At 49.0% G+C, this 13,352-nt stretch overlaps 2 long non-coding RNA genes across 6 annotated transcripts; one reads left to right on the plus strand and one right to left on the minus strand.

The window, feature by feature from the left end:
• On the minus strand, positions 1-5,961 carry LOC120685357. 5 transcript variants are annotated; one of them, XR_005679523.1, is made up of 5 exons: positions 4,914-5,961; positions 3,437-3,520; positions 2,005-2,156; positions 1,600-1,799; positions 1-1,510 (listed from the first exon to the last, which is right to left on the minus strand). It is a non-coding gene; the product is annotated as an uncharacterized LOC120685357 (long non-coding RNA). The 5 variants fall into 5 exon arrangements; XR_005679522.1 differs by having other exon boundaries at positions 1-576; positions 1,351-1,510; positions 3,437-5,961; XR_005679526.1 differs by lacking the exon at positions 2,005-2,156.
• Positions 2,265-3,112, plus strand: LOC120685351. Its single transcript, XR_005679520.1, has 2 exons — positions 2,265-2,718; positions 2,806-3,112. It is a non-coding gene; the product is annotated as an uncharacterized LOC120685351 (long non-coding RNA).
• Positions 5,962-13,352: the final 7,391 nt, after the last annotated feature.

Raw genomic sequence — 13,352 nt, forward strand, 5'->3', positions numbered from 1 at the left:
TATATTAGTTCCCCATAAGAATAACAATAGCCAATCAATAATGTTAGCTTATTCCATCAGTCACTTGACAAGAACTGTACTAGATCACATGTGTCATCATGTAACCAATGATACAAAGATGTTATCTGAGCATAAACATGGTTCGCAATGCCCGTCACATCGTGTCAGTGTCATCTTCATCTTTTGTTGTATTCTTTGCCAATCTAATGCTGCAGCATTACACATGTCTGTTGAAAGTGAACAGAATGATACATTTGTTTTATCCTGATCTTCTGCGCCTGAAGTTGTGCACTACATGCTTTCTGGCAGACTATCATCATTTGGAACACATATTTGCTTCATACAATGTATTGTTTCCACTGGAGTAACTAAGGTACTGGTACTAACATTTACTGTCTCAGACCTTGGTGGTTGAAAAAATGAGCTGCGTTTAATCTTTTGTTTGGCACGCCCTTGGTGCCAAATGGTGAATTTTTCTGGTTGTTACTGGAGATGTGTTTCTTCTGTTTTATTTTCCAAGTCATCACTATCATTTACTGTATCCTCTGACAGAACCAAACATCCATCATCCTGCAGCTGATAAGTTTTCCCTTTATTGAAGAATGACATTGCAGATTGTGACGACATAAGTGGTCAGTATTATGCACAGCATACTTTAACTGGCACTCCTTCACGCAAAAGTGCACCCAAGTATAATTGCAAAGTATGATGAACTCAAACTTAATATTCAAAGAACAGCCCTACAACACCAATTAATATTGCAGAGTAAAACATGCTACAGGGTTCTTTTTCTTAACTGAGGCAGGCAAAGTGCTAGCATTATGTTTTGAAAAAGGAAATGTTCTGGTCTCTTTGACATATATCATGAGTTCAGAGATAAACAATGAACATCAGGAAATGTGAAAGATAATCTGCAAATATCAGTCTTCTATCAACATAGTTAACGTATATGTAAGAAAGCCAAAGTCCTCAAGCAAGTTATGATTTCCTTTAAATGGAAGTGATGAAGGGAAGTTACTTCAACCAGAAGCTCGATGAAAAGAAATATGCATATCCTGATATGTATGCACATTAGAACAAGATGAAAAGAATATTCACATGTAAGTTATGTGAAACAGAACTGTTGGTGTATGTGGGAGTGGCCCATGAGGCCCATGTATAGCTGACTATATTTCCCACCCTTCTAGGGTTTGGGGGCAAGAATGGAAATCATTCCCTAGCAAGAACAATTCCATGAACAACTTCAGCTAATTTATCGACAGACACCTAGAACCTGGTTGTAGTACATCAACTGAAAGGTGCAAAAGCTAGTAACAATAAAAATCTTACAGAACATTAAAATTCACTCACCAATACTCTGTTGCCGTACACGGACCTCTGGAAGATATCTTGCAGCTGTTGGTGCCTTGGTAGGATATTATGAACTGGAAGTTCAGGAATTTCTTTCAGCAAAATATAAACTGGAATATGAGCAGATTCTTCTAGCTTACTACTTCTTCCCCCTTTCCACCTGTAGACAATGGATAGAGTAAATCATTCTAATTAACACTGCAAATCATGTACATTATCCACTTTTCTCAGATTTCCACTATTCTTTACTTTGACAAATTTTTGGAATTCCCTCTTTTGAAACGATTCATTATCTCACATTCTTCTACATGGCAACAGAAAATGCTATGATCCTCCGCAGAATCGCAATGATGGAGACAGGCACCGGAAATAATAATGTGGTCTATTCTAGAACCATAATTATATTCTTAAGCACAATTTTTTGATTAAAACAAGTATATGCTCCTTCCCTGCAAAAACGAAATACAACAAAGTTAGAAAAGCTAAGTGCAGGTTAGATGCTAATTTTGCTCGAGGAGTCTGTCATATATTTATATGTCAACCATGGAGAAGAAAAATAGACTAAACTCAAAACTCATTGTTGCAAAGGGGAATCCAATTAGATCGGTGTGATGGTGTTAGTTTTTCAATGAATTATATATCTATTCTACTCACAGTGTGTTGAATATTATTCAAAGCCTCGACGGAGCGCCGTCCAGGTCTGGTGAGCCCTTGAAATCCCATGGCCGTAAAACAAACCATCAATTGACTCCACCAGCCAATAAAGCTCCACAGCCTCTCTTAATTTCTCTCTCCTCTCTTTACTCCTAAAATCAGCCCGGAAACAATTTCCCAAATGCTGAATATGAGCAACTAGTAATAACAAACCAAGAGCACAAGTAGTTGGAGTTGCTCAGTAGCACGTTATGTAAGGGCAGTCCCAACCCAGATTCTATTGTAGAGTCCAAACTCATTTATTAGGCCCTTATTAATTGTATTTTGCTGAGGTGTCCTTGTTTTTGCTGGAGAGAGAGAGCAGAAGGGAAGAAATCGTTTCTTGATAGGACTCGAAGTCTACCCGTCCATTGAGGCGCTAGAAACTGCTGGAGTCCGCGTTGTGCGGGAGCGCCATGGTGTCTACTGATCCCGTACGCCGGCCGGCTTCCGCACGGATCCCTCTCCCGCGCGCAGCGCGCGCTCGCCTCCTCCCGCGCGCCTGCTTCCCGCGCGCGCCTCGATCTCCCGCCGTCGCCACCAAAAATCAGCTGCAGCGCGCCTCCTTCAGGCCCCCGCCCCCTCCAATCCGTCCCGCTGCTGCCCATCTCCCATCGAGCTCCCTTCGATTCCATCTTCTCCCCAATCCACTGTGACCAAAAGATCCCCAAATCGGTCATGAATCATATACTATCTTGTTATTTATTTACAAGAGTTATATCCATCTTCTTTTCTTATTAACAGACTCATCTTATTTTACAGGTTGGAGGATGGTGGAATGCTTCTATCTGGTGACATAGCTTCTATCTGGTCGATCGCAGGATGGCACTTCTGGTGGCTGGAGTTTCTATATTTTTGTTTTTCTGTCATGGACCAAAGTATCTGTCATGGACCAAAGTATCTATTATTCTATCTGGTGACACTAGCAGGATGAATCGTGGACAATATATTTCCTATTTATATTTCTGTCAATTTTGGGTTGCTACTGTATGCATTGGGTTTGTGGTGATATATATGTGATGCTGTTCGGCTGGTATATATGTTTGTGGTGATATATTACCTATTTATATATGTTGTTCGGCTGCCAACATATTGGTTGTTATGTTGCTGCAGCTTAGCAGCCGACTGCTCACGGCTGGGCTGATCAGCCCATCTGGAAAAATATGTGATATTGTTGAGAGGTGTAGGATGGATCATATGGTAGTATGCCACAGCTGATCGGTTCCATTTGTGCTGATAAATTAATGTCTTCATCTATAGAAACTAGTCTTACAAATTTTGCATTGGGGATCATAGTTTCTTGTGACAGAGTCTTCGAGGTATGAACTCTATGGGTAGAGTCTGGGTTGGGACTGACCTAAACGTCAATGACTTGTGGGGGGCACTCCAATACCTTTCAGGGTGTTTTGATCGACAAGCATCGAAAAAGGGTCCTCCATGTTCTCTCATCATGGATCTCAGCCATTCTCATCGGAACCTAGCAGAAATTACTGAAAATAAGTAAAAAGGCTTACATTTGTTTCTCAAAACCAGGTGGCGCATCACACCTATCTATTGAAGCAGGAGCAATATTCAAATCACCAACAACAAAGACTCTCTTTCCAAGAGACAATAGATGTTCCCATCGTTTCTAATAGACATTGATGTAGGCAAGTATAAGAAGCATGCCATAGGCAAAGCAATAAATATATCCAAAACAAAAGTATATTATTGAAATATTCCATACTTCCTCAATTCCAAATTATAGGTCATTTGCTATGCACCTAGATAAATGCTATGTCTAGATACATAGGAAATCTTATGTTCTAGAAAAGCGAAAACAGTCTATAATTTGGAAAAGAGGGAGTACTTATTAACAAAGATGCACAAGAAGTACCTGCAGTATATTATAAAATAGTAGCTTAAAAAGAACCCGCTCTTTATCACCACCTTCAACAGCTGGGCCATATATGTTGAAAAGAACTACACAAATGTCACAATACTATCATTACATACTTCCTCCGTATTTTTTTACATGTCGTATAACCCTCCGGCGCACAGACCAAGGAGGCGGTTAAGCACCGTGTAATCTTCTCTCCACGACTTAAAGAGTGCATCGGTTTCTACCTCATGCGATTAATGAGCACATCGGTTTCTCCCTCACATGCAGCCCATCCATTAGCCTCCCTCTGTCGCATGCAAATTCGTCCGTCCATTAGCCTCTCAGGATGCAAACCAGTCGTCGAGTCTGCATGCCGATTCAATTCTTTGCAGGATCGAGGCGTGTACATGCAGTGGCTTAATTGCATGCTAATTCAATTCTCTGCGGGATCGAGGACTGGACAAGTAATGACATGTTTTCCCGACGTTTTCCAAAAACGAAATACGACATTTATAAAAAAACAGAGGGAGTACAGAGAAGAAATCAACTATGCAACAAAAAACATGGAAATAATGCATGGCAGTTAGTTGTGTTCCTTCCAAGACAATCTAGTACCAAAATGTCCTCGGTGATGATGAACCGCCCCTCATTGTCCACCCTTAGAAGGTCCTCTCTTGTGATTTCACCTAGGCCCTCCTCCTCTATAGGAGTTGCAATAACAAAATCCCCATCAATTTCGCTGTTACTTGCATAGTCCTAAAGTCTAGTAAATCCTTCTTCGGCTGCTACTGGCAAAGCAACCTACTGGCTGGAAAATGCAGATGATGTCACTTGGCAAAATGTTGCAACACCGACAATGGAGTCAAGTATGGTGATTAACTGATTGCAGAAATGATGTGATGAAAGCCACATTGAACCAACACCAAGCAATCAACTATGCACCAGCAATGTGCAAAAACCTACCAAATTGGATACATCTAAATGACAATTGTGGCGAATAACAACATACCAGAGTATGCTCCAAGCCCTTTAGCAGAGCGATTGCATGAAACAAAAGCCTAATATCCTTCAGCCATTATAACATCTGCTGACAGGTCCTGTCTTAACAATTTGGTCTCCTACAATACAGAATGCATTAATACAATCAGCTCTAATAAACCGCAAACTAAGCTACAGTACAGCACAATATCAGCGGCGAAACTGGGGGCATGTAGTACAGTACAGCGCAATATCAGCGACCAAACTGGGGTCGAACAATGAGCGATAAGCACAGGCAGGCAATAGCCAGAACAGATAGCTGTATTTCTAGGGATAAACCGAGCTACAAAAGAAGTTTGATCTCCTCGACCACCAACGAGATGGCCAACTACAGCTAAACTACTCCCTAGCTAGGCCTTAGATGAGATCAAGATCTGAATGACCTGACCTGTCCAGACTTGGTCCAACGCCTATAACGCGACTGCCAAATGATTAACTTACAAGACCAGCTTAACAATCAGTAAACACCGTTTCACAACGGACGATATAAGACTTAGGCGCTAAACAGCCCCTTTATTGAATAACAGCCATTGGATAGCAGATTGACGCTGCCGTTGACTCTATTATGACAAGCCCCTTCTTGTGAAGAATACACCTAGGCCTCTGTCGTTGCCTGACAGCTATGTATGAAGAAAAGAGTAGTCTGTATATCAACAACCTAGGAAGGATGGGGCCTTCATAGCAGTCTCCAGGTCAGCCCAAAGCTTCCTATCCAAATCTAGCTTCATCTCCTCCAAAACCTTCTTTTTGGTCTCCAAAAAAGTTAGGTTAACCGTCTACCAAGCTTTCTGGGAAAGTTTGTCACGGTTTATGGCGGCTGATCTATCATTGACATTGAAAAGTTCTCTGAATGGTATGATAGAATCTGGAGCATACTCGTAACTGGGAAACTCTCCATACTGAAAAAAAACAGCGTGATTTAGAAAGAGAAACCTCTTAAACTAAACAAAACAGCTATTTACTAGAGAAAACTCTCCAACAACGATTTAGAAAGTGGTAAAAAACAGCGGTTTACAAAAAGAAAAAATATTGGTTCAATATTTTTAGAATATAAATTCAACATTTTGGAAATACTAGTTCAACATTCTGTAATTGTTGAATCAACATTTTTAAAATGTTGGTTTAACATTTTTGAAATATTGGTTCAATAATTTTTTCAGTAAATGAGCCTTAGTGGACTTTTAAAGATAAGTTGCTTAACTATTTTTTACAAGATGTATAAGAGCCCCCGAAGTTACCGGGAATCCTATATATCTTCTATAAAAAATTTCTTCTCCACCTTTGTGTTTGAGATCCATGCAACTCATTTGCTCCGTTCGATTTGTTGCCTCCGTCGTCCATCTGCACCGGCCGTTACGCCCGCCGCCGCCACCACCATTGATGTTGCTTTGTGCCCGCCGCGCGTGCGCTGCATCTGGAACCTGCAAGCTACAGTGCTTCAATACAGCGCCTGCGCCGTCGAGCTGCTGCAGGCCACGCGCCGTCAGGGGAGCTGCCTGCGTGCTTCATGTGCTTCTGTTGGCTGCACGCCGTGGCTAGGGCTTGTTTGGTTACCGGACTTTTTTTTATAAGTCTCTATCACATCAAAAAAATCTTACTATTTTATAATATTAAATAAAATCTCTTTATAAATGTTTTTTGACAGCTGAGTGCTAATTCGCGAGACGAATCTAATGAGCCTAATTAATTCATAATTTGCTACAGTCCTCTGTAAAAATTAGGAAAGGGGCGAGTACAAACGTACTCAGCAAGTCCAACCACACCCACGGAGGGGCTATAAACAGAATATAATGCACAGGGTAAACCAAGGGTAAGGATAGGGTTTAATTTGCAGAAAGCTAATTTTTATTCATGGATTTATTTGAAAGAAAGGGGTTTTCAAAAGCCATTATCTTGCACTGAGTAACACGTAGGGTTGATCCACACAGGATCTAAGTTTTAAATTGCTACTGGACTCCTCGTCCGCCGTAGCACACGGCACAACTGTCGGACACTTTTCCAAAATAACTCATCCATTTCCAGAAGAAACACTAGTTGTGTGACCAAACCGTAACTCGCCCAGTACCGTGGGCACGGCTATTCGAATAGATTTTAACTCTGCAGAGGTGTGCAACTTTACCCACAAGCGGGGTACCATAGCACGATCATCTTAGTGTCGGTGCAGATCCCAACAAAGCCATTACCCACCTTAGCTAGATCTGACTAGCCACCACGAGATCCACCAAGGGGTCATTGATCTATCACCGAGGTTTAACCAGGGCATAAGTCACACAGAGCTTATCCCTTCTCCTTGGTCACCCGTTGCTCTCAGCTCTCCTAATGGCCATCAGACTAACTAGTGGGGTTTATGCTAAGCTGTTGCCCATACAACAGTCGAGTGGTTTGCACGATAGTGGAGTTAGGCAAGATGACACACCAACTCGGTCCTTAATTGTGACAAAATAGATATCTCCCTTCCTTGCTCAACCACACAGGTACGAGCACACCATTTGGTAATTCACACAGAAGTGTCATCCATCCCGTCTAACTCATCTTTCGAAAATTCCACATTCTCCCTTCCCACACACACTCACACATTTTCTTTTTATAAAACAAGTTGTACCGTGTTTAAGGTCCTAAGCGTTCTAGCAGCGATTAACGTCCAAACAAGTCACATTCAGACATTAATCTAGGTGGTCAAGGAATGGTTATAACAAATCAAGGGGTGGCTATCCAACCATATTTTCAGCAGTCAAAACATATGCAGTGTCGTGGAGTGGAAACCCACAGTCGGGTGGCGTAATGCACCCGCCTAAGCCCAGAGGGTGAGTACTCGGGGGTTAGCTAGGACTAGTTCGATCTCGCTGGAAGAACACGATGAACACAACAGATTTAGAGTGGTTCGGGCCGCCGGAGCGTAATACCCTACGTCCACTGTGTGTTGTATTGCTTGTGTTCCCTTAGTCTCGAGAGAGTCTGAGAGAGCTTGGTGTGTGCAGCGAGCGCCTCCCCTTTATATCTCAAGGGAGGCGCGTACATGGCCGTTGGGTCCCCGACAGGTGGGCCCAATCGATGTAGTATAAAATGACATACTGTTCATACATTATGGCGTTGCAGGCGAAGGAAATCTCATTCCTGGATTTCCTTGCCTGCCCGGGAATCCTCCGTCCAGCATATCCATGCCTTGTCTTGTCGAAACGGTGCCAGGGTGTAGCTTGCGGCGTTGCCTGCAGCATAGCTGAACGGGCCGTGTAGCTTGCGGCGTAAGCGGTATGATGGAAAAGTGCCATGCCGTCGTATCCATTTAATGCGGCAGACGGGCTCTGCGGCGCATGCGGCTGCACTGTGTACCTCGGTAATATGCGGTCTACAGTGAGGCCTGACAAAGGCTGCCCCGCGTGCCGCGGCGGCAGAGCACGCCTCAACCACCCGCATTGAATGCGGTGGGTGGGCGAGTCTTCCAACGGAAGACCCGCGCCTGCGCCTGCACCTGCGGCACACGTGGCGGCTCCGGACCCCCCCCGGCGGTATGTTGGTTCTACGCGCGTGGGAGGTCCGGAAGGACGCGGGGGGGGGGGGGGGGGGTCCCGGACCCCTATGGGGGGTCCGAGCCCTCGGCTGTTGGCTCGGAGCTTCCCCTCCTCAGGGACATGTGGCGTCTCCGGACCCGTCCCAGAGCGGGGAGCGGGTCCGGGGCCATTGGCCCAGTGAGGTAAGAGCCTGACCCGTGGGGCCCGGCTGCTCCGCCCCTTATGGCGTAGTTATGGATGACTACACGAGTCCTACTTTGCTGCAGTAGGAGTGGGTATCCTTGCTACAGGGTACCGACATGCAGTTTTGCAAAACAGGCCAATAGGTTGTGTTTATAAAACTGGGACAAAACATGCATCAAAGGATGAGATTGAACTTGCCGTTCTCAAAGCCTTCCGGTAAGTCCTGATCGAGGTACTGTCCCTCGGGTTCGGGGTCGCGGAACTGGTCCTTGTTCACTTGCCTGTAGTACTGCTCATCGACGGGTTCTCTCTCGTGCACACCGTGGTCTACGACGCACACAAGCAAGCATACAATAAAAAAAAGAAATAAAGGTTTTATCACTGAGCTCGAATCGGAAACAATTAAGATATAGGGATAGGAGTAATATTTTTGGGCGGTTTTCTTATGGTATAGCCAAAATTATATTAGAAATGGCGTGGTAAAGTTTCAGGGCAATTGGAGGATTTTTGGCGCATTAAATGATAGGCCGGAGAGGGGTTTAGGGTTAAATAAGGATTCAGGGGCTCATTTGTAATTAGTGAGGGGACCTGATTATAATATTTGGAAATATCAGGGTTATTCTCAGAAAGGGTAAGGATCTATTCATAATTATTTCTATATGGCAGAGGGACTAATTCTCAAAAAGAGAGAAGGGAAGGGGCCTTTTTGTAAAAGGTTATAGAGAGGGGGGTGGACTCAATGGAAATGGGGAAAAGGGAGGGGGCTCAAGGCAATTTTGCCTTTCTTCTTCCTCCCCTCGACACAGAGCAGAGGAGGGGGTAGGGGGCGCCGGCGGCCGTGGGCCCGCGGCCCTGGGGCATGGCAGAGGCCATAGGTAGGGGGAAAGGAGGAGTGCGACGGGGGGAACCTATTCCCCACCTCTGCTCGGGCTGGGACGCGGCGAGGAGGTCGGCCCGCGGCGCTGCAAGCTGGGAAGGAGGGCACGCGGTGGCGGAGGTGGTCGTGGGGGTGGAGGGCTGCGAGGGGAGCCTATTTATAGGCGGGATAAGGCGGTGGAGGAGGGGCGCGGCGGCGGTGGTGGCCGGCGAGCATCCCGGCGGCCATTAATGCCGCTTTGGAGCTATCGTGGTGTCGTGGAGCGGCGGCGCGGGCGGAAGGCAGCCATAGGACGACGGGACATCTCGGGCAGGCACGAGCGGCGTGGCGAGCTTCCGGGGCGCACAGGGACGCGCCTGGGTGGGTAGTAGAGCATGCGCGGCGAGCCTTCCGGCCCTCGCGGGACCCCCAGAGTAGCCGCGCCGCCACCACCACCGCCGGGAGATGCCTCCCCCCGGTAGCAATAGCAGCAGCAGCAGCCACGGGTTGGGCCTCCGCCGCCGCCACAGGAGCAGCAGCAGCCACGAGGTGTGGCTCCGCCGCTGCCTCGGGAGCAGCAGCAGCCACGAGGTGTGCCTCCGCCGCTGCCTCGGGAGCAGCAGCAGCTGCTGCGAGGTGCGCCTCCGCCGTCGCCTTGGGAGCAGCAGCAGCCACAAGGTGCGCCTCCGCCGCCGCCACGGCAGCAGCAGCAGCAGAAGCAGTCGCCGAGCCTCCGTGGATGCTGGAGACCTGGCGCTTCAGGGTAAGTGTCCTTTCGTTCACTCCCCTTATTCTCGGTGCTTCACTTTTTGCTGAAGACTTCTTCTCTTTGTTTGCCAGGGCCTCTCGCCCAGGCAGCTCTTCCACTGCTGCTGGCTCGTCAGCGGGGGTCCAGGCGATCGGGGCCTCGGTGGCAACGGCGAGAGCGACGGCGGGTAAGGGGAGCTCGGGTGCGGCGGCCTCCACTAACCCGGGGGCGCCCAACGCAGCGACGGCGGATGCGCCAGCGTCAGGCACAGCATCGCCCGACACAGCGGCGGCAGATGCGCCAGTGCCAGGCGCAGCCACACCCGACGCGGTGGCCCCCGAGGTTCCAGCTACGGCGGCAGTCGCGCCGACGCTGGAAGCAGCGACGGCGAGCACAGCGGCAGTGGACGCAGCAACGGCGAGCACCTCGGTACCCGAGGTCCCGACGTTTGTGCCGGACATCCCCACCCCAGCTCCGAACCTGCAGCAGAGGAAGAGCTGGAGGTGGTGTCTGGTAGGCAGCTCCTGCAGGCCCTCCCAGAGGAGGAAGCAGCTCCCCTCCCCCAGGTGCTGGTCCGAGTCCGGCAGACGATAGAGGAGGCAACATCTACTGCCGAGGCGGCCTTCCGGCGGGAGTGGGCTGCTCTGGAGAGCGAACGCCAGCGCCTCGGCGACTGGCACACCCGCCTGGAGGGGCGCACGAAGGCCGAAGCCTCCCATGCTGCACGTGTTCGGTCCGAACTCAAGGCCGACCTTGAGTCCTACCGAGCCAATCTTCGAAAGGTGTTAGACCTGGAGTTTGCGGTGGCGAGTCGGGAAAAGGCCCTGGCGCTGCGGGAGGAGGCTTTTGCCAAGGAGGAGGCTAGCCTCGCGGCGCAGCAGTTTGAGTTCGAGTCCCACAGCCAGGGACTCGAGGTCCGCAAGCTGGAGCTTGACAAGCTCTCCGAGTTCCTGCACCAATGGCGCTAGGAGCTGCAGGCGACCGCCAGCAAGCAGGCTATTGCCGAGATGGAGCTCGAGAAGGATAGGAAGTCCCTTGCAAAGCGGGAATCCCACGCCACCAACATGGAGCTCCAGCTTGCGTGCCAGTGCGAGGCCCTCAAGTCCCTGAAGGAGTCGGCGGTGAAGAAGGAGGACAAGCTCCAGGAGAGGACCCGCGAGGTGGAGGCGGCCCAGGCAGCACTGGATGCCCGGGTGCAGGAGGCGGTCCAGGAGGCGGTCCGGAAGCTGCAGGAGGACCAGCTCAGGGGGGCCCAGCAGATCATCGACTGGGCTAGCGAAGCGAGCTTAGCGCTGGTGCCACTTGGAATGAGTCCAATCCAAGTGGCGGAGCCGCCAGCTTCGATTGCTGACGCCCTCCCAGTGCTGAACTCTGCTTCAGATAGACTCCGGTGCCTGGAGCCGATCCTTGCCGGTCATCTTGAAGCCGAGGGCCGCGAGCTAATCCGGATGGTGGCGGAGCACATTCTGACCTGCCTCCGGAGCCACGACCCAGCCATCTCGCTAGCCCCCGTGGTCGATGGTCCAGTGGCGGAGACGGAGGCCTCTGCTCGAGAAGGCGTGCGGGACGTCGTCGACTTCGTCGCTGCTTACTTCAAGCGTGAGCCTGCAGATTCCGGAGCTGGGCCATCACAGCAGTAGCACTTTTGTTTTGTTTTTTGTAGATGTAAAAACATTGTACTTGTTGAAATTTTAAATAGAAGAAAAATTCAACTTAGCTGTTTGTCAGTTGCTGTGGTTTGCGGTATGCATCACCCCGGCGCCCTGTCCCCCTGGTAGATAGGTTCAGTTGTTAGGACCTATCTGCCATCAGAGCCGAAGAAGACACTCCGGACCCCCGTATGATGTTGAGCAAGCGTCCTTGGGCATAGGTGTAGCATAAATTGCAACTCGAACGAGTGACTTATTCCCTGTATAGCAGAAAAAACTACAGAGAGGAAAATCAAACTCGCTTGTATGGTAGTAATGATACTGCAACTTAGCTGTTTGACGCATGCAGGATCAATCCTTGGTGTCTGGCTCAAAGCAAACGCCCCGGCCCCCCTGGGAGACAGGCTCAGTTGTTTTGAGTCTGTCTACCACAGAGACTGGACCTCGATCTGCATGAAGCCTTAAAGTGGATGCCGGGACCCCCTGGTAGGCAGACTCAATGGTTTGAGGCTAGCTACCACCAGTCAAGGCTTAACCTGCGTACCACTCAAAGTCACTGCTTAGTACCAGACCTGTGGGACCTATTCTGGACCGGCCCCCAAGCTAGTACGAGGTCCGGGTCTCCGGATACGCAGGTCCAGACAGCTCAATGCTTGTTACAGAGCGGTGGAGTGTGTAGGCTTAGGGTGCGGAACCAGGCTAAGGCGCTACACAGGGCTCCGGGCCACTCCAGGAAACAAACACGACTTTACCGGACCTGGCTTCGACGTTCCGGACCCCTCGCTAGCAGTGGGTGAGGCCATTCTGTCGTACTCGATCCTTTGACATATGGAGCTAGACCTGCCGTGTAGGACTTAGGAAGCCAACCCTTGAGCTAGAACGAGGTCTGGGCCCCTAATTACCCAGCTCTGAGTACTAGAGCACTCGTTACAGGGTGGTGGAGTGTGTAGGCTTTGGGTACGGAACCGGCTAAGCGGCTACACAGGACTCCGGACCACCCCAGGAAACAAGCACCCCCTCTCCAGAACAGGTCCCTAGGGGTCCGGACCCCTCTCCCAGCAGCAAGGGGGTCCGTACCTGTACGGCAGCCCAGCAACTCAATACAGATCTTAGCAGTAGTGACCAGAGTGGAAGTCCGCGCGGGGGTTAGAAAAGTAAAATCTCAAGAATCGAAATGCGAAATAAAATTTTGACACAAAGACAGAACCAGGGCAAATCTTTCCTTTGCAACTTGATATACATGGCTTGCGCGATGGATGCCAGAGGCCGGGTTTATGAGGGCGGACCTCTACCGCTCTGGGCCGCGCGTTAATGCTAGCCGACGGTGCGATGGATGCCAGAGGCCGGGTTTACGAGGACAGACCCCCACCGCTCTGGGCCGCATGCTAATTATATCTTATTACGAAGGAAAAATTCATTTCCCTGCTCTGCATAAGTGTAAAACTTACGCAGATGCTCTATATTC

This window comes from Panicum virgatum, chromosome 2K (assembly GCF_016808335.1).
Source record: "Panicum virgatum strain AP13 chromosome 2K, P.virgatum_v5, whole genome shotgun sequence".
In the NCBI taxonomy this organism is placed as follows: domain Eukaryota; kingdom Viridiplantae; phylum Streptophyta; class Magnoliopsida; order Poales; family Poaceae; genus Panicum; species Panicum virgatum.